This window comes from Phyllobates terribilis, unplaced genomic scaffold, assembly GCF_046119375.1.
Source record: "Phyllobates terribilis strain yellow unplaced genomic scaffold, ASM4611937v1 Scaffold_9__5_contigs__length_417890890, whole genome shotgun sequence".
NCBI lineage: Eukaryota > Metazoa > Chordata > Amphibia > Anura > Dendrobatidae > Phyllobates > Phyllobates terribilis.
Genome location: NW_027362769.1, coordinates 316,110,104 through 316,130,611, shown reverse-complemented (window position 1 = coordinate 316,130,611; position 20,508 = coordinate 316,110,104).

The following is a 20,508-nucleotide window of genomic DNA, read 5'->3' as shown; positions in this document are numbered from 1 at the left end:
ATATGTGTGAGGGTAGCCCAGGAGAGTTCCAAATGTGTGTGGGTAGAATATATATCCCACGGGGGTAAAATTGAAAAAAGTTGAAAAATATTTTTTTTTGGACTTAGTAATTTTTCCGGCGTTTATCAGACTTTCAGATAGGGCAAATGTCAGTGAGCGTTCCGATTTCAGTTCCAGAGCGATTCGCCCAATGAGTCTTGATATTTAGTCGTTTTCAGCCAATATTTTGGATTTTTGCAAATTTCACTTTTTTGTGAAAATGTCCACTAAATGAGGGAATAATATGTGTGAGGGTACCCCAGGAGTGTTCCAAATGTGTGTGGGTAGAATATATATCCCACGGGGGTAAAATTGAAAAAAGTTGAAAAATTTTTTTTTTTGGACTTAGTCATTTTTCCGGCGTTTATCAGACTTTCAGATAGGGCAAATGTCAGTGAGTGTTCCGATTTCAGTTCCAGAGCGATTCGCCCAATGAGTCCTTGATATTTAGTCATTTTCAGCCAATTTTCTGGAATTTTGAAAAATTCACTTTTTTTTGAAAATATCCACTAAATGAGGGAATAATATGTGTGAGGGTAGCCCAGGAGAGTTCCAAATGTGTGTGGGTAGAATATATATCCCACGGGAGTAAAATTGAAAAAAGTTGAAAAATATTTTTTTTTGGACTTAGTCATTTTTCCGGCGTTTATCAGACTTTCAGATAGGGCAAATGTCAGTGAGCGTTCCGATTTCAGTTCCAGAGCGATTCGCCCAATGAGTCTTGATATTTAGTCGTTTTCCGCCAATATTTTGGATTTTTGAAAATTTCTCTTTTTTGTGAAAATATCCACTAAATGAGGGAATAATATGTGTGAGGGTACCCCAGGAGAGTTCCAAATGTGTTTGGGTAGAATATATCCCACGGGGTAAAACTGAAAAAAGTTGAAAAAAATTTTTTTTTTGGACTTAGTCATTTTTCCGGCGTTTATCAGACTTTCAGATAGGGCAAATGTCAGTGAGCGTTCCGATTTCAGTTCCAGAGCGATTCGCCCAATGAGTCCTTGATATTTAGTCATTTTCAGCCAATTTTCTGGATTTTTGAAAATTTCACTTTTTTGTGAAAATATCTACTAAATGAGGGAATAATATGTGTGAGGGTAGCCCAGGAGAGTTCCAAATGTGTGTGGGTAGAATATATATCCCACGGGGGTAAAATTGAAAAAAGTTGAAAAAATTTTTTTTTTGGACTTAGTCATTTTTCCGGCGTTTATCAGACTTTCAGATAGGGCAAATGTCAGTGAGCATTCCGATTTCAGTTCCAGAGCGATTCACCCAATGAGTCTTGATATTTAGTCGTTTTCAGCCAATTTTCTGGATTTTTGAAAATTTCACTTTTTTGTGAAAATATCCACTGAATGAGGGAATAATATGTGTGAGGGTAGCCCAGGAAAGTTCCAAATGTGTGTGGGTAGAATATATATCCCACGGGGGTAAAATTGAAAAAAGTTGAAAAAAAATTTTTTTGGACTTAGTCATTTTTCCGGCGTTTATCAGACTTTCAGATAGGGCAAATGTCAGTGAGCGTTCCGATTTCAGTTCCAGAGCGATTCGCCCAATGAGTCTTTGATATTTAGTCATTTTCAGCCAATTTTCTGGATTTTTGAAAAATTCACTTTTTTGTGAAAATATCCACTAAATGAGGGAATAATATGTTTGAGGGTAGCCCAGGAGAGTTCCAAATGTGTGTGGGTAGAATATATATCCCACGGGGGTAAAATTGAAAAAAGTTGAAAAAATTTTTTTTTTGGACTTAGTCATTTTTCCGGCGTTTATCAGACTTTCAGATAGGGCAAATGTCAGTGAGCATTCCGATTTCAGTTCCAGAGCGATTCACCCAATGAGTCTTGATATTTAGTCGTTTTCAGCCAATATTTTGGATTTTTGAAAATTTCACTTTTTTGTGAAAATATCCACTAAATGAGGGAATAATATGTGTGAGGGTACCCCAGGAGTGTTCCAAATGTGTGTGGGTAGAATATATATCCCACGGGGGTAAAATTGAAAAAAGTTGAAAAATTTTTTTTTTTGGACTTAGTCATTTTTCCGGCATTTATCAGACTTTCAGATAGGGCAAATGTCAGTGAGCGTTCCGATTTCAGTTCCAGAGCGATTCGCCCAATGAGTCCTTGATATTTAGTCATTTTCAGCCAATTTTCTGGATTTTTGAAAAATTAACTTTTTTGTGAAAATATCCACTAAATGAGGGAATAATATGTGTGAGGGTAGCCCAGGAAAGTTCCAAATGTGTGTGGGTAGAATATATATCCCACGGGAGTAAAATTGAAAAAAGTTGCAAAAATTTTTTTTTTTGGACTTAGTCATTTTTCCGGCATTTATCAGACTTTCAGATAGGGCAAATGTCAGTGAGCATTCCGATTTCAGTTCCAGAGCGATTCGCCCAATGAGTCCTTGATATTTAGTCATTTTCAGCCAATTTTCTGGATTTTTGAAAAATTCACTTTTTTGTGAAAATATCCACTAAATGAGGAAATAATATGTTTGAGGGTAGCCCAGGAGAGTTCCAAATGTGTGTGGGTAGAATATATATCCCACGGGGGTAAAATTGAAAAAAGTTGAAAAATTTTTTTTTTTGGACTTAGTCATTTTTCCGGCATTTATCAGACTTTCAGATAGGGCAAATGTCAGTGAGCGTTCCGATTTCAGTTCCAGAGCGATTCGCCCAATGAGTCCTTGATATTTAGTCATTTTCAGCCAATTTTCTGGATTTTTGAAAAATTAACTTTTTTGTGAAAATATCCACTAAATGAGGGAATAATATGTGTGAGGGTACCCCAGGAGAGTTCCAAATGTGTGTGGGTAGAATATATATCCCACGGGGTAAAACTGAAAAAAGTTGAAAAAAAATTTTTTTTTGGACTTAGTCATTTTTCAGGCGTTTATCAGACTTTCAGATAGGGCAAATGTCAGTGAGCGTTCCGATTTCACTTCCAGAGCGATTCGCCCAATGAGTCCTTGATATTTAGTCATTTTCAGCCAATTTTCTGGATTTTTGAAAAATTAACTTTTTTGTGAAAATATCCACTAAATGAGGGAATAATATGTTTGAGGGTAGCCCAGGAGAGTTCCAAATGTGTGTGGGTAGAATATATATCCCACGGGGGTAAAATTGAAAAAAGTTGAAAAATATTTTTTTTTGGACTTAGTCATTTTTCCGGCAGTTATCAGACTTTCAGATAGGGCAAATGTCAATGAGCGTTCCAATTTCAGTTCCAGAGCGATTCGCCCAATGAGTCTTGATATTTAGTCGTTTTCAGCCAATATTTTGGATTTTTGAAAATTTCACTTTTTTGTGAAAATATCCACTGAATGAGGGAATAATATGTGTGAGGGTACCCCAGGAGTGTTCCAAATGTGTGTGGGTAGAATATATATCCCACGGGGGTAAAATTGAAAAAAGTTGAAAAATTTTTTTTTTTGGACTTAGTCATTTTTCCGGCATTTATCAGACTTTCAGATAGGGCAAATGTCAGTGAGCGTTCCGATTTCAGTTCCAGAGCGATTCGCCCAATGAGTCCTTGATATTTAGTCATTTTCAGCCAATTTTCTGGATTTTTGAAAAATTAACTTTTTTGTGAAAATATCTACTAAATGAGGGAATAATATGTGTGAGGGTAGCCCAGGAGAGTTCCAAATGTGTTTGGGTAGAATATATATCCCACGGGGTAAAACTGAAAAAAGTTGAAAAAAATTTTTTTTTTGGACTTAGTCATTTTTCCGGGGTTTATCAGACTTTCAGATAGGGCAAATGTCAGTGAGCATTCCGATTTCAGTTCCAGAGCGATTCGCCCAATGAGTCCTTGATATTTAGTCATTTTCAGCCAATTTTCTGGATTTTTGAAAAATTCACTTTTTTGTGAAAATATCCACTAAATGAGGGAATAATATGTTTGAGGGTAGCCCAGGAGAGTTCCAAATGTGTGTGGGTAGAATCTATATCCCACGGGGGTAAAATTGAAAAAAGTTGCAAAAATTTTTTTTTTGGACTTAGTCATTTTTCAGGCGTTTATCAGACTTTCAGATAGGGCAAATGTCAGTGAGCGTTCCGATTTCACTTCCAGAGCGATTCGCCCAATGAGTCCTTGATATTTAGTCATTTTCAGCCAATTTTCTGGATTTTTGAAAAATTCACTTTTTTGTGAAAATATCTACTAAATGAGGGAATAATATGTGTGAGGGTAGCCCAGGAGAGTTCCAAATGTGTGTGGGTAGAATATATATCCCACGGGAGTAAAATTGAAAAAAGTTGCAAAAATTTTTTTTTTGGACTTAGTCATTTTTCCAGCGTTTATCAGACTTTCAGATAGGGCAAATGTCAGTGAGCGTTCCGATTTCAGTTCCAGAGCGATTCGCCCAATGAGTCTTGATATTTAGTAGTTTTCAGCCAATATGTTGGATTTTTGAAAATTTCTCTTTTTTGTGAAAATATCCACTAAATGAGGGAATAATATGTGTGAGGGTACCCCAGGAGAGTTCCAAATGTGTTTGGGTAGAATATATATCCCACGGGGTAAAACTGAAAAAAGTTGAAAAAAATTTTTTTTTTGGACTTAGTCATTTTTCCGGGGTTTATCAGACTTTCAGATAGGGCAAATGTCAGTGAGCATTCCGATTTCAGTTCCAGAGCGATTCGCCCAATGAGTCCTTGATATTTAGTCATTTTCAGCCAATTTTCTGGATTTTTGAAAAATTCACTTTTTTGTGAAAATATCCACTAAATGAGGGAATAATATGTTTGAGGGTAGCCCAGGAGAGTTCCAAATGTGTGTGGGTAGAATATATATCCCACGGGGGTAAAATTGAAAAAAGTTGAAAAAATTTTTTTTTTGGACTTAGTCATTTTTCCGGCGTTTATCAGACTTTCAGATAGGGCAAATGTCAGTGAGCATTCCGATTTCAGTTCCAGAGCGATTCACCCAATGAGTCTTGATATTTAGTCGTTTTCAGCCAATATTTTGGATTTTTGAAAATTTCACTTTTTTGTGAAAATATCCACTAAATGAGGGAATAATATGTGTGAGGGTACCCCAGGAGTGTTCCAAATGTGTGTGGGTAGAATATATATCCCACGGGGGTAAAATTGAAAAAAGTTGAAAAATTTTTTTTTTTGGACTTAGTCATTTTTCCGGCATTTATCAGACTTTCAGATAGGGCAAATGTCAGTGAGCGTTCCGATTTCAGTTCCAGAGCGATTCGCCCAATGAGTCCTTGATATTTAGTCATTTTCAGCCAATTTTCTGGATTTTTGAAAAATTAACTTTTTTGTGAAAATATCCACTAAATGAGGGAATAATATGTGTGAGGGTAGCCCAGGAAAGTTCCAAATGTGTGTGGGTAGAATATATATCCCACGGGAGTAAAATTGAAAAAAGTTGCAAAAATTTTTTTTTTTGGACTTAGTCATTTTTCCGGCATTTATCAGACTTTCAGATAGGGCAAATGTCAGTGAGCATTCCGATTTCAGTTCCAGAGCGATTCGCCCAATGAGTCCTTGATATTTAGTCATTTTCAGCCAATTTTCTGGATTTTTGAAAAATTCACTTTTTTGTGAAAATATCCACTAAATGAGGAAATAATATGTTTGAGGGTAGCCCAGGAGAGTTCCAAATGTGTGTGGGTAGAATATATATCCCACGGGGGTAAAATTGAAAAAAGTTGAAAAATTTTTTTTTTTGGACTTAGTCATTTTTCCGGCATTTATCAGACTTTCAGATAGGGCAAATGTCAGTGAGCGTTCCGATTTCAGTTCCAGAGCGATTCGCCCAATGAGTCCTTGATATTTAGTCATTTTCAGCCAATTTTCTGGATTTTTGAAAAATTAACTTTTTTGTGAAAATATCCACTAAATGAGGGAATAATATGTGTGAGGGTACCCCAGGAGAGTTCCAAATGTGTGTGGGTAGAATATATATCCCACGGGGTAAAACTGAAAAAAGTTGAAAAAAAATTTTTTTTTGGACTTAGTCATTTTTCAGGCGTTTATCAGACTTTCAGATAGGGCAAATGTCAGTGAGCGTTCCGATTTCACTTCCAGAGCGATTCGCCCAATGAGTCCTTGATATTTAGTCATTTTCAGCCAATTTTCTGGATTTTTGAAAAATTAACTTTTTTGTGAAAATATCCACTAAATGAGGGAATAATATGTTTGAGGGTAGCCCAGGAGAGTTCCAAATGTGTGTGGGTAGAATATATATCCCACGGGGGTAAAATTGAAAAAAGTTGAAAAATATTTTTTTTTGGACTTAGTCATTTTTCCGGCAGTTATCAGACTTTCAGATAGGGCAAATGTCAATGAGCGTTCCAATTTCAGTTCCAGAGCGATTCGCCCAATGAGTCTTGATATTTAGTCGTTTTCAGCCAATATTTTGGATTTTTGAAAATTTCACTTTTTTGTGAAAATATCCACTGAATGAGGGAATAATATGTGTGAGGGTACCCCAGGAGTGTTCCAAATGTGTGTGGGTAGAATATATATCCCACGGGGGTAAAATTGAAAAAAGTTGAAAAATTTTTTTTTTTGGACTTAGTCATTTTTCCGGCATTTATCAGACTTTCAGATAGGGCAAATGTCAGTGAGCGTTCCGATTTCAGTTCCAGAGCGATTCGCCCAATGAGTCCTTGATATTTAGTCATTTTCAGCCAATTTTCTGGATTTTTGAAAAATTAACTTTTTTGTGAAAATATCTACTAAATGAGGGAATAATATGTGTGAGGGTAGCCCAGGAGAGTTCCAAATGTGTTTGGGTAGAATATATATCCCACGGGGTAAAACTGAAAAAAGTTGAAAAAAATTTTTTTTTTGGACTTAGTCATTTTTCCGGGGTTTATCAGACTTTCAGATAGGGCAAATGTCAGTGAGCATTCCGATTTCAGTTCCAGAGCGATTCGCCCAATGAGTCCTTGATATTTAGTCATTTTCAGCCAATTTTCTGGATTTTTGAAAAATTCACTTTTTTGTGAAAATATCCACTAAATGAGGGAATAATATGTTTGAGGGTAGCCCAGGAGAGTTCCAAATGTGTGTGGGTAGAATCTATATCCCACGGGGGTAAAATTGAAAAAAGTTGCAAAAATTTTTTTTTTGGACTTAGTCATTTTTCAGGCGTTTATCAGACTTTCAGATAGGGCAAATGTCAGTGAGCGTTCCGATTTCACTTCCAGAGCGATTCGCCCAATGAGTCCTTGATATTTAGTCATTTTCAGCCAATTTTCTGGATTTTTGAAAAATTCACTTTTTTGTGAAAATATCTACTAAATGAGGGAATAATATGTGTGAGGGTAGCCCAGGAGAGTTCCAAATGTGTGTGGGTAGAATATATATCCCACGGGGGTAAAATTGAAAAAAGTTGAAAAATATTTTTTTTTGGACTTAGTCATTTTTCCGGCAGTTATCAGACTTTCAGATAGGGCAAATGTCAATGAGCGTTCCAATTTCAGTTCCAGAGCGATTCGCCCAATGAGTCTTGATATTTAGTCGTTTTCAGCCAATATTTTGGATTTTTGAAAATTTCACTTTTTTGTGAAAATATCCACTGAATGAGGGAATAATATGTGTGAGGGTACCCCAGGAGTGTTCCAAATGTGTGTGGGTAGAATATATATCCCACGGGGGTAAAATTGAAAAAAGTTGAAAAATTTTTTTTTTTGGACTTAGTCATTTTTCCGGCATTTATCAGACTTTCAGATAGGGCAAATGTCAGTGAGCGTTCCGATTTCAGTTCCAGAGCGATTCGCCCAATGAGTCCTTGATATTTAGTCATTTTCAGCCAATTTTCTGGATTTTTGAAAAATTAACTTTTTTGTGAAAATATCTACTAAATGAGGGAATAATATGTGTGAGGGTAGCCCAGGAGAGTTCCAAATGTGTTTGGGTAGAATATATATCCCACGGGGTAAAACTGAAAAAAGTTGAAAAAAATTTTTTTTTTGGACTTAGTCATTTTTCCGGGGTTTATCAGACTTTCAGATAGGGCAAATGTCAGTGAGCATTCCGATTTCAGTTCCAGAGCGATTCGCCCAATGAGTCCTTGATATTTAGTCATTTTCAGCCAATTTTCTGGATTTTTGAAAAATTCACTTTTTTGTGAAAATATCCACTAAATGAGGGAATAATATGTTTGAGGGTAGCCCAGGAGAGTTCCAAATGTGTGTGGGTAGAATCTATATCCCACGGGGGTAAAATTGAAAAAAGTTGCAAAAATTTTTTTTTTGGACTTAGTCATTTTTCAGGCGTTTATCAGACTTTCAGATAGGGCAAATGTCAGTGAGCGTTCCGATTTCACTTCCAGAGCGATTCGCCCAATGAGTCCTTGATATTTAGTCATTTTCAGCCAATTTTCTGGATTTTTGAAAAATTCACTTTTTTGTGAAAATATCTACTAAATGAGGGAATAATATGTGTGAGGGTAGCCCAGGAGAGTTCCAAATGTGTGTGGGTAGAATATATATCCCACGGGAGTAAAATTGAAAAAAGTTGCAAAAATTTTTTTTTTGGACTTAGTCATTTTTCCAGCGTTTATCAGACTTTCAGATAGGGCAAATGTCAGTGAGCGTTCCGATTTCAGTTCCAGAGCGATTCGCCCAATGAGTCTTGATATTTAGTAGTTTTCAGCCAATATGTTGGATTTTTGAAAATTTCTCTTTTTTGTGAAAATATCCACTAAATGAGGGAATAATATGTGTGAGGGTACCCCAGGAGAGTTCCAAATGTGTTTGGGTAGAATATATATCCCACGGGGTAAAACTGAAAAAAGTTGAAAAAAATTTTTTTTTTGGACTTAGTCATTTTTCCGGGGTTTATCAGACTTTCAGATAGGGCAAATGTCAGTGAGCATTCCGATTTCAGTTCCAGAGCGATTCGCCCAATGAGTCCTTGATATTTAGTCATTTTCAGCCAATTTTCTGGATTTTTGAAAAATTCACTTTTTTTGTGAAAATATCCACTAAATGAGGGAATAATATGTTTGAGGGTAGCCCAGGAGAGTTCCAAATGTGTGTGGGTAGAATATATATCCCACGGGGGTAAAATTGAAAAAAGTTGCAAAAATTTTTTTTTTGGACTTAGTCATTTTTCCGGCGTTTATCAGACTTTCAGATAGGGCAAATGTCAGTGAGCGTTCCGATTTCAGTTCAGAGCGATTCGCCCAATGAGTCTTGATATTTAGTCGTTTTCAGCCAATATTTTGGATTTTTGAAAATTTCTCTTTTTTGTGAAAATATCCACTAAATGAGGGAATAATATGTGTGAGGGTACCCCAGGAGAGTTCCAAATGTGTGTGGGTAGAATATATATCCCACGGGGGTAAAATTGAAAAAAGTTGAGAAAATTTTTTTTTTGGACTTAGTCATTTTTCTGGCGTTTATCAGACTTTCAGATAGGGCAAATGTCAGTGAGCGTTCCGATTTCAGTTCCAGAGCGATTCGCCCTATGAGTCCTTGATATTTAGTCATTTTCAGCCAATTTTCTGGATTTTTGAAAAATTCACTTTTTTGTGAAAATATCCACTAAATGAGGGAATAATATGTGTGAAGGTACCCCAGGAGAGTTCCAAATGTGTGTGGGTAGAATATATATCCCACGGGGGTAAAATTGAAAAAAGTTGAAAAAAATTTTTTTTTTTTTGGACTTAGTCATTTTTCCGGCGTTTATCAGACTTTCAGATAGGGCAAATGTCAGTGAGCGTTCCGATTTCAGTTCCAGAGCGATTCGCCCAATGAGTCCTTGATATTTAGTCATTTTCAGCCAATTTTCTGGATTTTTGAAAAATTCACTTTTTTGTGAAAATATCCACTAAATGAGGGAATAATATGTGTGAGGGTACCACAGGAGAGTTCCAAATGTGTGTGGGTAGAATATATATCCCACGGGGGTAAAATTGAAAAAAGTTGAAAAAATTTTTTTTTGGACTTAGTCATTTTTCCGGCGTTTATGAGACTTTCAGATAGGGCAAATGTCAGTGAGCGTTCCGATCTCAGTTCCAGAGCGATTCGCCCAATGAGTCTTGATATTTAGTCGTTTTCAGCCAATATTTTGGATTTTTGAAAATTTCACTTTTTTGTGAAAATATCCACTAAATGAGGGAATAATATGTGTGAGGGTACCCCAGGAGTGTTCCAAATGTGTGTGGGTAGAATATATAAACCACGGGGGTAAAATTGAAAAAAGTTGAAAAATTTTTTTTTTTGGACTTAGTCATTTTTCCGGCGTTTATCAGACTTTCAGATATGGCAAATGTCAGTGAGCATTCCGATTTCAGTTCCAGAGAGATTCGCCCAATTAATCCTTGATATTTAGTCGTTTTCAGCCAATTTTCTGGATTTTTGAAAAATTCACTTTTTTGTGAAAATATCCACTAAATGAGGGAATAATATGTGTGAGGGTAGCCCAGGAGAGTTCCAAATGTGTGTGGGTAGAATATATATCCCACGGGGGTAAAATTGAAAAAAGTTGAAAAATTTTTTTTTTTGGACTTAGTCATTTTTCCGGCAGTTATCAAACTTTCAGATAGGGCAAATGTCAATGAGCGTTCCAATTTCAGTTCCAGAGCGATTCGCCCAATGAGTCTTGATATTTAGTCGTTTTCAGCCAATATTTTGGATTTTTGAAAATTTCACTTTTTTGTGAAAATATCCACTGAATGAGGGAATAATATGTGTGAGGGTACCCCAGGAGTGTTCCAAATGTGTGTGGGTAGAATATATATCCCACGGGGGTAAAATTGAAAAAAGTTGAAAAATTTTTTTTTTTGGACTTAGTCATTTTTCCGGCATTTATCAGACTTTCAGATAGGGCAAATGTCAGTGAGCGTTCCGATTTCAGTTCCAGAGCGATTCGCCCAATGAGTCCTTGATATTTAGTCATTTTCAGCCAATTTTCTGGATTTTTGAAAAATTAACTTTTTTGTGAAAATATCTACTAAATGAGGGAATAATATGTGTGAGGGTAGCCCAGGAGAGTTCCAAATGTGTTTGGGTAGAATATATATCCCACGGGGTAAAACTGAAAAAAGTTGAAAAAAATTTTTTTTTTGGACTTAGTCATTTTTCCGGGGTTTATCAGACTTTCAGATAGGGCAAATGTCAGTGAGCATTCCGATTTCAGTTCCAGAGCGATTCGCCCAATGAGTCCTTGATATTTAGTCATTTTCAGCCAATTTTCTGGATTTTTGAAAAATTCACTTTTTTGTGAAAATATCCACTAAATGAGGGAATAATATGTTTGAGGGTAGCCCAGGAGAGTTCCAAATGTGTGTGGGTAGAATCTATATCCCACGGGGGTAAAATTGAAAAAAGTTGCAAAAATTTTTTTTTTGGACTTAGTCATTTTTCAGGCGTTTATCAGACTTTCAGATAGGGCAAATGTCAGTGAGCGTTCCGATTTCAGTTCCAGAGCGATTCGCCCAATGAGTCTTGATATTTAGTAGTTTTCAGCCAATATGTTGGATTTTTGAAAATTTCTCTTTTTTGTGAAAATATCCACTAAATGAGGGAATAATATGTGTGAGGGTACCCCAGGAGAGTTCCAAATGTGTTTGGGTAGAATATATATCCCACGGGGTAAAACTGAAAAAAGTTGAAAAAAATTTTTTTTTTGGACTTAGTCATTTTTCCGGGGTTTATCAGACTTTCAGATAGGGCAAATGTCAGTGAGCATTCCGATTTCAGTTCCAGAGCGATTCGCCCAATGAGTCCTTGATATTTAGTCATTTTCAGCCAATTTTCTGGATTTTTGAAAAATTCACTTTTTTGTGAAAATATCCACTAAATGAGGGAATAATATGTTTGAGGGTAGCCCAGGAGAGTTCCAAATGTGTGTGGGTAGAATATATATCCCACGGGGGTAAAATTGAAAAAAGTTGCAAAAATTTTTTTTTTGGACTTAGTCATTTTTCCGGCGTTTATCAGACTTTCAGATAGGGCAAATGTCAGTGAGCGTTCCGATTTCAGTTCAGAGCGATTCGCCCAATGAGTCTTGATATTTAGTCGTTTTCAGCCAATATTTTGGATTTTTGAAAATTTCTCTTTTTTGTGAAAATATCCACTAAATGAGGGAATAATATGTGTGAGGGTACCCCAGGAGAGTTCCAAATGTGTGTGGGTAGAATATATATCCCACGGGGGTAAAATTGAAAAAAGTTGAGAAAATTTTTTTTTTGGACTTAGTCATTTTTCTGGCGTTTATCAGACTTTCAGATAGGGCAAATGTCAGTGAGCGTTCCGATTTCAGTTCCAGAGCGATTCGCCCTATGAGTCCTTGATATTTAGTCATTTTCAGCCAATTTTCTGGATTTTTGAAAAATTCACTTTTTTGTGAAAATATCTACTAAATGAGGGAATAATATGTGTGAGGGTAGCCCAGGAGAGTTCCAAATGTGTGTGGGTAGAATATATATCCCACGGGAGTAAAATTGAAAAAAGTTGCAAAAATTTTTTTTTTGGACTTAGTCATTTTTCCAGCGTTTATCAGACTTTCAGATAGGGCAAATGTCAGTGAGCGTTCCGATTTCAGTTCCAGAGCGATTCGCCCAATGAGTCTTGATATTTAGTAGTTTTCAGCCAATATGTTGGATTTTTGAAAATTTCTCTTTTTTGTGAAAATATCCACTAAATGAGGGAATAATATGTGTGAGGGTACCCCAGGAGAGTTCCAAATGTGTTTGGGTAGAATATATATCCCACGGGGTAAAACTGAAAAAAGTTGAAAAAAATTTTTTTTTTGGACTTAGTCATTTTTCCGGGGTTTATCAGACTTTCAGATAGGGCAAATGTCAGTGAGCATTCCGATTTCAGTTCCAGAGCGATTCGCCCAATGAGTCCTTGATATTTAGTCATTTTCAGCCAATTTTCTGGATTTTTGAAAAATTCACTTTTTTGTGAAAATATCCACTAAATGAGGGAATAATATGTTTGAGGGTAGCCCAGGAGAGTTCCAAATGTGTGTGGGTAGAATATATATCCCACGGGGGTAAAATTGAAAAAAGTTGCAAAAATTTTTTTTTTGGACTTAGTCATTTTTCCGGCGTTTATCAGACTTTCAGATAGGGCAAATGTCAGTGAGCGTTCCGATTTCAGTTCAGAGCGATTCGCCCAATGAGTCTTGATATTTAGTCGTTTTCAGCCAATATTTTGGATTTTTGAAAATTTCTCTTTTTTGTGAAAATATCCACTAAATGAGGGAATAATATGTGTGAGGGTACCCCAGGAGAGTTCCAAATGTGTGTGGGTAGAATATATATCCCACGGGGGTAAAATTGAAAAAAGTTGAGAAAATTTTTTTTTTGGACTTAGTCATTTTTCTGGCGTTTATCAGACTTTCAGATAGGGCAAATGTCAGTGAGCGTTCCGATTTCAGTTCCAGAGCGATTCGCCCTATGAGTCCTTGATATTTAGTCATTTTCAGCCAATTTTCTGGATTTTTGAAAAATTCACTTTTTTGTGAAAATATCCACTAAATGAGGGAATAATATGTGTGAAGGTACCCCAGGAGAGTTCCAAATGTGTGTGGGTAGAATATATATCCCACGGGGGTAAAATTGAAAAAAGTTGAAAAAAATTTTTTTTTTTTTGGACTTAGTCATTTTTCCGGCGTTTATCAGACTTTCAGATAGGGCAAATGTCAGTGAGCGTTCCGATTTCAGTTCCAGAGCGATTCGCCCAATGAGTCCTTGATATTTAGTCATTTTCAGCCAATTTTCTGGATTTTTGAAAAATTCACTTTTTTGTGAAAATATCCACTAAATGAGGGAATAATATGTGTGAGGGTACCACAGGAGAGTTCCAAATGTGTGTGGGTAGAATATATATCCCACGGGGGTAAAATTGAAAAAAGTTGAAAAAATTTTTTTTTGGACTTAGTCATTTTTCCGGCGTTTATGAGACTTTCAGATAGGGCAAATGTCAGTGAGCGTTCCGATCTCAGTTCCAGAGCGATTCGCCCAATGAGTCTTGATATTTAGTCGTTTTCAGCCAATATTTTGGATTTTTGAAAATTTCACTTTTTTGTGAAAATATCCACTAAATGAGGGAATAATATGTGTGAGGGTACCCCAGGAGTGTTCCAAATGTGTGTGGGTAGAATATATAAACCACGGGGGTAAAATTGAAAAAAGTTGAAAAATTTTTTTTTTTGGACTTAGTCATTTTTCCGGCGTTTATCAGACTTTCAGATATGGCAAATGTCAGTGAGCATTCCGATTTCAGTTCCAGAGCGATTCGCCCAATTAATCCTTGATATTTAGTCGTTTTCAGCCAATTTTCTGGATTTTTGAAAAATTCACTTTTTTGTGAAAATATCCACTAAATGAGGGAATAATATGTGTGAGGGTAGCCCAGGAGAGTTCCAAATGTGTGTGGGTAGAATATATATCCCACGGGGGTAAAATTGAAAAAAGTTGAAAAATTTTTTTTTTTGGACTTAGTAATTTTTCCGGCGTTTATGAGACTTTCAGATAGGGCAAATGTCAGTGAGCATTCCGATTTCAGTTCCAGAGTGATTCGCCCAATGAGTCCTTGATATTTAGTCATTTTCAGCCAATTTTCTGGATTTTTGAAAAATTCACTTTTTTGTGAAAATATCCACTAAATGAGGGAATAATATGTGTGAGGGTAGCCCAGGAGAGTTCCAAATGTGTGTGGGTAGAATATATATCCCACGGGGGTAAAATTGAAAAAAGTTGAAAAATTTTTTTTTTTGGACTTAGTAATTTTTCCGGCGTTTATCAGACTTTCAGATAGGGCAAATGTCAGTGAGCGTTCCGATCTCAGTTCCAGAGCGATTCACCCAATTAGTCCTTGATATTTAGTCATTTTCAGCCAATTTTCTGGATTTTTGAAAAATTCACTTTTTTGTGAAAATATCCACTAAATGAGGGAATAATATGTGTGAGGGTACCACAGAAGAGTTCCAAATGTGTGTGGGTAGAATATATATCCCACGGGAGTAAAATTGAAAAAAGTTGCAAAAATTTTTTTTTTGGACTTAGTCATTTTTCCAGCGTTTATCAGACTTTCAGATAGGGCAAATGTCAGTGAGCGTTCCGATTTCAGTTCCAGAGCGATTCGCCCAATGAGTCTTGATATTTGTAGTTTTCAGCCAATATGTTGGATTTTTGAAAATTTCTCTTTTTTGTGAAAATATCCACTAAATGAGGGAATAATATGTGTGAGGGTACCCCAGGAGAGTTCCAAATGTGTTTGGGTAGAATATATATCCCACGGGGTAAAACTGAAAAAAGTTGAAAAAAATTTTTTTTTTGGACTTAGTCATTTTTCCGGGGTTTATCAGACTTTCAGATAGGGCAAATGTCAGTGAGCATTCCGATTTCAGTTCCAGAGCGATTCGCCCAATGAGTCCTTGATATTTAGTCATTTTCAGCCAATTTTCTGGATTTTTGAAAAATTCACTTTTTTGTGAAAATATCCACTAAATGAGGGAATAATATGTTTGAGGGTAGCCCAGGAGAGTTCCAAATGTGTGTGGGTAGAATATATATCCCACGGGGGTAAAATTGAAAAAAGTTGCAAAAATTTTTTTTTTGGACTTAGTCATTTTTCCGGCGTTTATCAGACTTTCAGATAGGGCAAATGTCAGTGAGCGTTCCGATTTCAGTTCAGAGCGATTCGCCCAATGAGTCTTGATATTTAGTCGTTTTCAGCCAATATTTTGGATTTTTGAAAATTTCTCTTTTTTGTGAAAATATCCACTAAATGAGGGAATAATATGTGTGAGGGTACCCCAGGAGAGTTCCAAATGTGTGTGGGTAGAATATATATCCCACGGGGTAAAACTGAAAAAAGTTGAAAAAAAATTTTTTTTTGGACTTGGTCATTTTTCCGGCGTTTATCAGACTTTCAGATAGGGCAAATGTCAGTGAGCGTTCCGATTTCACTTCCAGAGCGATTCGCCCAATGAGTCTTGATATTTAGTCGTTTTCAGCCAATATTTTGGATTTTTGAAAATTTCACTTTTTTGTGAAAATATCCACTAAATGAGGGAATAATATGTGTGAGGGTACCCCAGGAGTGTTCCAAATGTGTGTGGGTAGAATATATAAACCACGGGGGTAAAATTGAAAAAAGTTGAAAAATTTTTTTTTTTGGACTTAGTCATTTTTCCGGCGTTTATCAGACTTTCAGATATGGCAAATGTCAGTGAGCATTCCGATTTCAGTTCCAGAGCGATTCGCCCAATTAATCCTTGATATTTAGTCGTTTTCAGCCAATTTTCTGGATTTTTGAAAAATTCACTTTTTTGTGAAAATATCCACTAAATGAGGGAATAATATGTGTGAGGGTAGCCCAGGAGAGTTCCAAATGTGTGTGGGTAGAATATATATCCCACGGGGGTAAAATTGAAAAAAGTTGAAAAATTTTTTTTTTTGGACTTAGTAATTTTTCCGGCGTTTATGAGACTTTCAGATAGGGCAAATGTCAGTGAGCATTCCGATTTCAGTTCCAGAGTGATTCGCCCAATGAGTCCTTGATATTTAGTCATTTTCAGCCAATTTTCTGGATTTTTGAAAAATTCACTTTTTTGTGAAAATATCCACTAAATGAGGGAATAATATGTGTGAGGGTAGCCCAGGAGAGTTCCAAATGTGTGTGGGTAGAATATATATCCCACGGGGGTAAAATTGAAAAAAGTTGAAAAATTTTTTTTTTTGGACTTAGTAATTTTTCCGGCGTTTATCAGACTTTCAGATAGGGCAAATGTCAGTGAGCGTTCCGATCTCAGTTCCAGAGCGATTCACCCAATTAGTCCTTGATATTTAGTCATTTTCAGCCAATTTTCTGGATTTTTGAAAAATTCACTTTTTTGTGAAAATATCCACTAAATGAGGGAATAATATGTGTGAGGGTACCACAGAAGAGTTCCAAATGTGTGTGGGTAGAATATATATCCCACGGGAGTAAAATTGAAAAAAGTTGCAAAAATTTTTTTTTTGGACTTAGTCATTTTTCCAGCGTTTATCAGACTTTCAGATAGGGCAAATGTCAGTGAGCGTTCCGATTTCAGTTCCAGAGCGATTCGCCCAATGAGTCTTGATATTTGTAGTTTTCAGCCAATATGTTGGATTTTTGAAAATTTCTCTTTTTTGTGAAAATATCCACTAAATGAGGGAATAATATGTGTGAGGGTACCCCAGGAGAGTTCCAAATGTGTTTGGGTAGAATATATATCCCACGGGGTAAAACTGAAAAAAGTTGAAAAAAATTTTTTTTTTGGACTTAGTCATTTTTCCGGGGTTTATCAGACTTTCAGATAGGGCAAATGTCAGTGAGCATTCCGATTTCAGTTCCAGAGCGATTCGCCCAATGAGTCCTTGATATTTAGTCATTTTCAGCCAATTTTCTGGATTTTTGAAAAATTCACTTTTTTGTGAAAATATCCACTAAATGAGGGAATAATATGTTTGAGGGTAGCCCAGGAGAGTTCCAAATGTGTGTGGGTAGAATATATATCCCACGGGGGTAAAATTGAAAAAAGTTGCAAAAATTTTTTTTTTGGACTTAGTCATTTTTCCGGCGTTTATCAGACTTTCAGATAGGGCAAATGTCAGTGAGCGTTCCGATTTCAGTTCAGAGCGATTCGCCCAATGAGTCTTGATATTTAGTCGTTTTCAGCCAATATTTTGGATTTTTGAAAATTTCTCTTTTTTGTGAAAATATCCACTAAATGAGGGAATAATATGTGTGAGGGTACCCCAGGAGAGTTCCAAATGTGTGTGGGTAGAATATATATCCCACGGGGTAAAACTGAAAAAAGTTGAAAAAAAATTTTTTTTTGGACTTGGTCATTTTTCCGGCGTTTATCAGACTTTCAGATAGGGCAAATGTCAGTGAGCGTTCCGATTTCACTTCCAGAGCGATTCGCCCAATGAGTCCTTGATATTTAGTCATTTTCAGCCAATTTTCTGGATTTTTGAAAATTTCACTTTTTTGTGAAAATATCCACTAAATGAGGGAATAATATGTGTGAGGGTAGCCCAGGAGAGTTCCAAATGTGTGTGGGTAGAATATATATCCCACGGGGGTAAAATTGAAAAAAGTTGAGAAAATTTTTTTTTTGGACTTAGTCATTTTTCTGGCGTTTATCAGACTTTCAGATAGGGCAAATGTCAGTGAGCGTTCCGATTTCAGTTCCAGAGCGATTCGCCCTATGAGTCCTTGATATTTAGTCATTTTCAGCCAATTTTCTGGATTTTTGAAAAATTCACTTTTTTGTGAAAATATCCACTAAATGAGGGAATAATATGTGTGAAGGTACCCCAGGAGAGTTCCAAATGTGTGTGGGTAGAATATATATCCCACGGGGGTAAAATTGAAAAAAGTTGAAAAAAATTTTTTTTTTTTTTACTTAGTCATTTTTCCGGCGTTTATCAGACTTTCAGATAGGGCAAATGTCAGTGAACATTACGATTTCAGTTCCAGAGCGATTCGCCCAATGAGTCCTTGATATTTAGTCGTTTTCAGCCAATTTTCTGGATTTTTCAAACATTAACTTTTTTGTGAAAATATCCACTAAATGAGGGAATAATATGTGTGAGGGTACCCCAGGAGTGTTCCAAATGTGTGTGGGTAGAATATATATCCCACGGGGGTAAAATTGAAAAAAGTTGAAAAATATTTTTTTTTGGACTTAGTCATTTTTCCGGTGTTTATCAGACTTTCAGATAGGGCAAATGTCAGTGAGCGTTCCGATTTCAGTTCCAGAGCGATTCGCCCAATGAGTCCTTGATATTTAGTCATTTTCAGCCAATTTTCTGGATTTTTGAAAAATTCACTTTTTTGTGAAAATATCCACTAAATGAGGGAATAATATGTGTGAGGGTACCACAGGAGAGTTCCAAATGTGTGTGGGTAGAATATATATCCCACGGGGGTAAAATTGAAAAAAGTTGAAAAAATTTTTTTTTGGACTTAGTCATTTTTCCGGCGTTTATGAGACTTTCAGATAGGGCAAATGTCAGTGAGCGTTCCGATCTCAGTTCCAGAGCGATTCGCCCAATGAGTCTTGATATTTAGTCGTTTTCAGCCAATATTTTGGATTTTTGAAAATTTCACTTTTTTGTGAAAATATCCACTAAATGAGGGAATAATATGTGTGAGGGTACCCCAGGAGTGTTCCAAATGTGTGTGGGTAGAATATATAAACCACGGGGGTAAAATTGAAAAAAGTTGAAAAATTTTTTTTTTTGGACTTAGTCATTTTTCCGGCGTTTATCAGACTTTCAGATATGGCAAATGTCAGTGAGCATTCCGATTTCAGTTCCAGAGCGATTCGCCCAATTAATCCTTGATATTTAGTCGTTTTCAGCCAATTTTCTGGATTTTTGAAAAATTCACTTTTTTGTGAAAATATCCACTAAATGAGGGAATAATATGTGTGAGGGTAGCCCAGGAGAGTTCCAAATGTGTGTGGGTAGAATATATATCCCACGGGGGTAAAATTGAAAAAAGTTGAAAAATTTTTTTTTTTGGACTTAGTAATTTTTCCGGCGTTTATGAGACTTTCAGATAGGGCAAATGTCAGTGAGCATTCCGATTTCAGTTCCAGAGCGATTCGCCCAATGAGTCCTTGATATTTAGTCATTTTCAGCCAATTTTCTGGATTTTTGAAAAATTCACTTTTTTGTGAAAATATCCACTAAATGAGGGAATAATATGTGTGAGGGTAGCCCAGGAGAGTTCCAAATGTGTGTGGGTAGAATATATATCCCACGGGGGTAAAATTGAAAAAAGTTGAAAAATTTTTTTTTTTGGACTTAGTAATTTTTCCGGCGTTTATCAGACTTTCAGATAGGGCAAATGTCAGTGAGCGTTCCGATCTCAGTTCCAGAGCGATTCACCCAATTAGTCCTTGATATTTAGTCATTTTCAGCCAATTTTCTGGATTTTTGAAAAATTCACTTTTTTGTGAAAATATCCACTAAATGAGGGAATAATATGTGTGAGGGTACCACAGAAGAGTTCCAAATGTGTGTGGGTAGAATATATATCCCACGGTGGTAAAATTGAAAAAAGTTGAAAAATATTTTTTTTTGGACTTAGTCATTTTTCCGGCGTTTATCAGACTTTCAGATAGGGCAAATGTCAGTGAGCATTCCGATTTCAGTTCCAGAGCGATTCTCCCAATTAGTCCTTGATATTTAGTCATTTTCAGCCAATTTTCTGGATTTTTGAAAAATTCACTTTTGTGAAAATATCCACTAAATGAGGGAATAATATGTGTGAGGGTACCCCAGGAGAGTTCCAAATGTGTGTGGGTAGAATATATATCCCACGGGGTAAAATTGAAAAAAGTTGAAAAAAAATTTTTTTTTTTTACTTAGTCATTTTTCCGGCGTTTATCAGACTTTCAGATAGGGCAAATGTCAGTGAACATTCCGATTTCAGTTCCAGAGCGATTCGCCCAATGAGTCCTTGATATTTAGTCGTTTTCAGCCAATATTT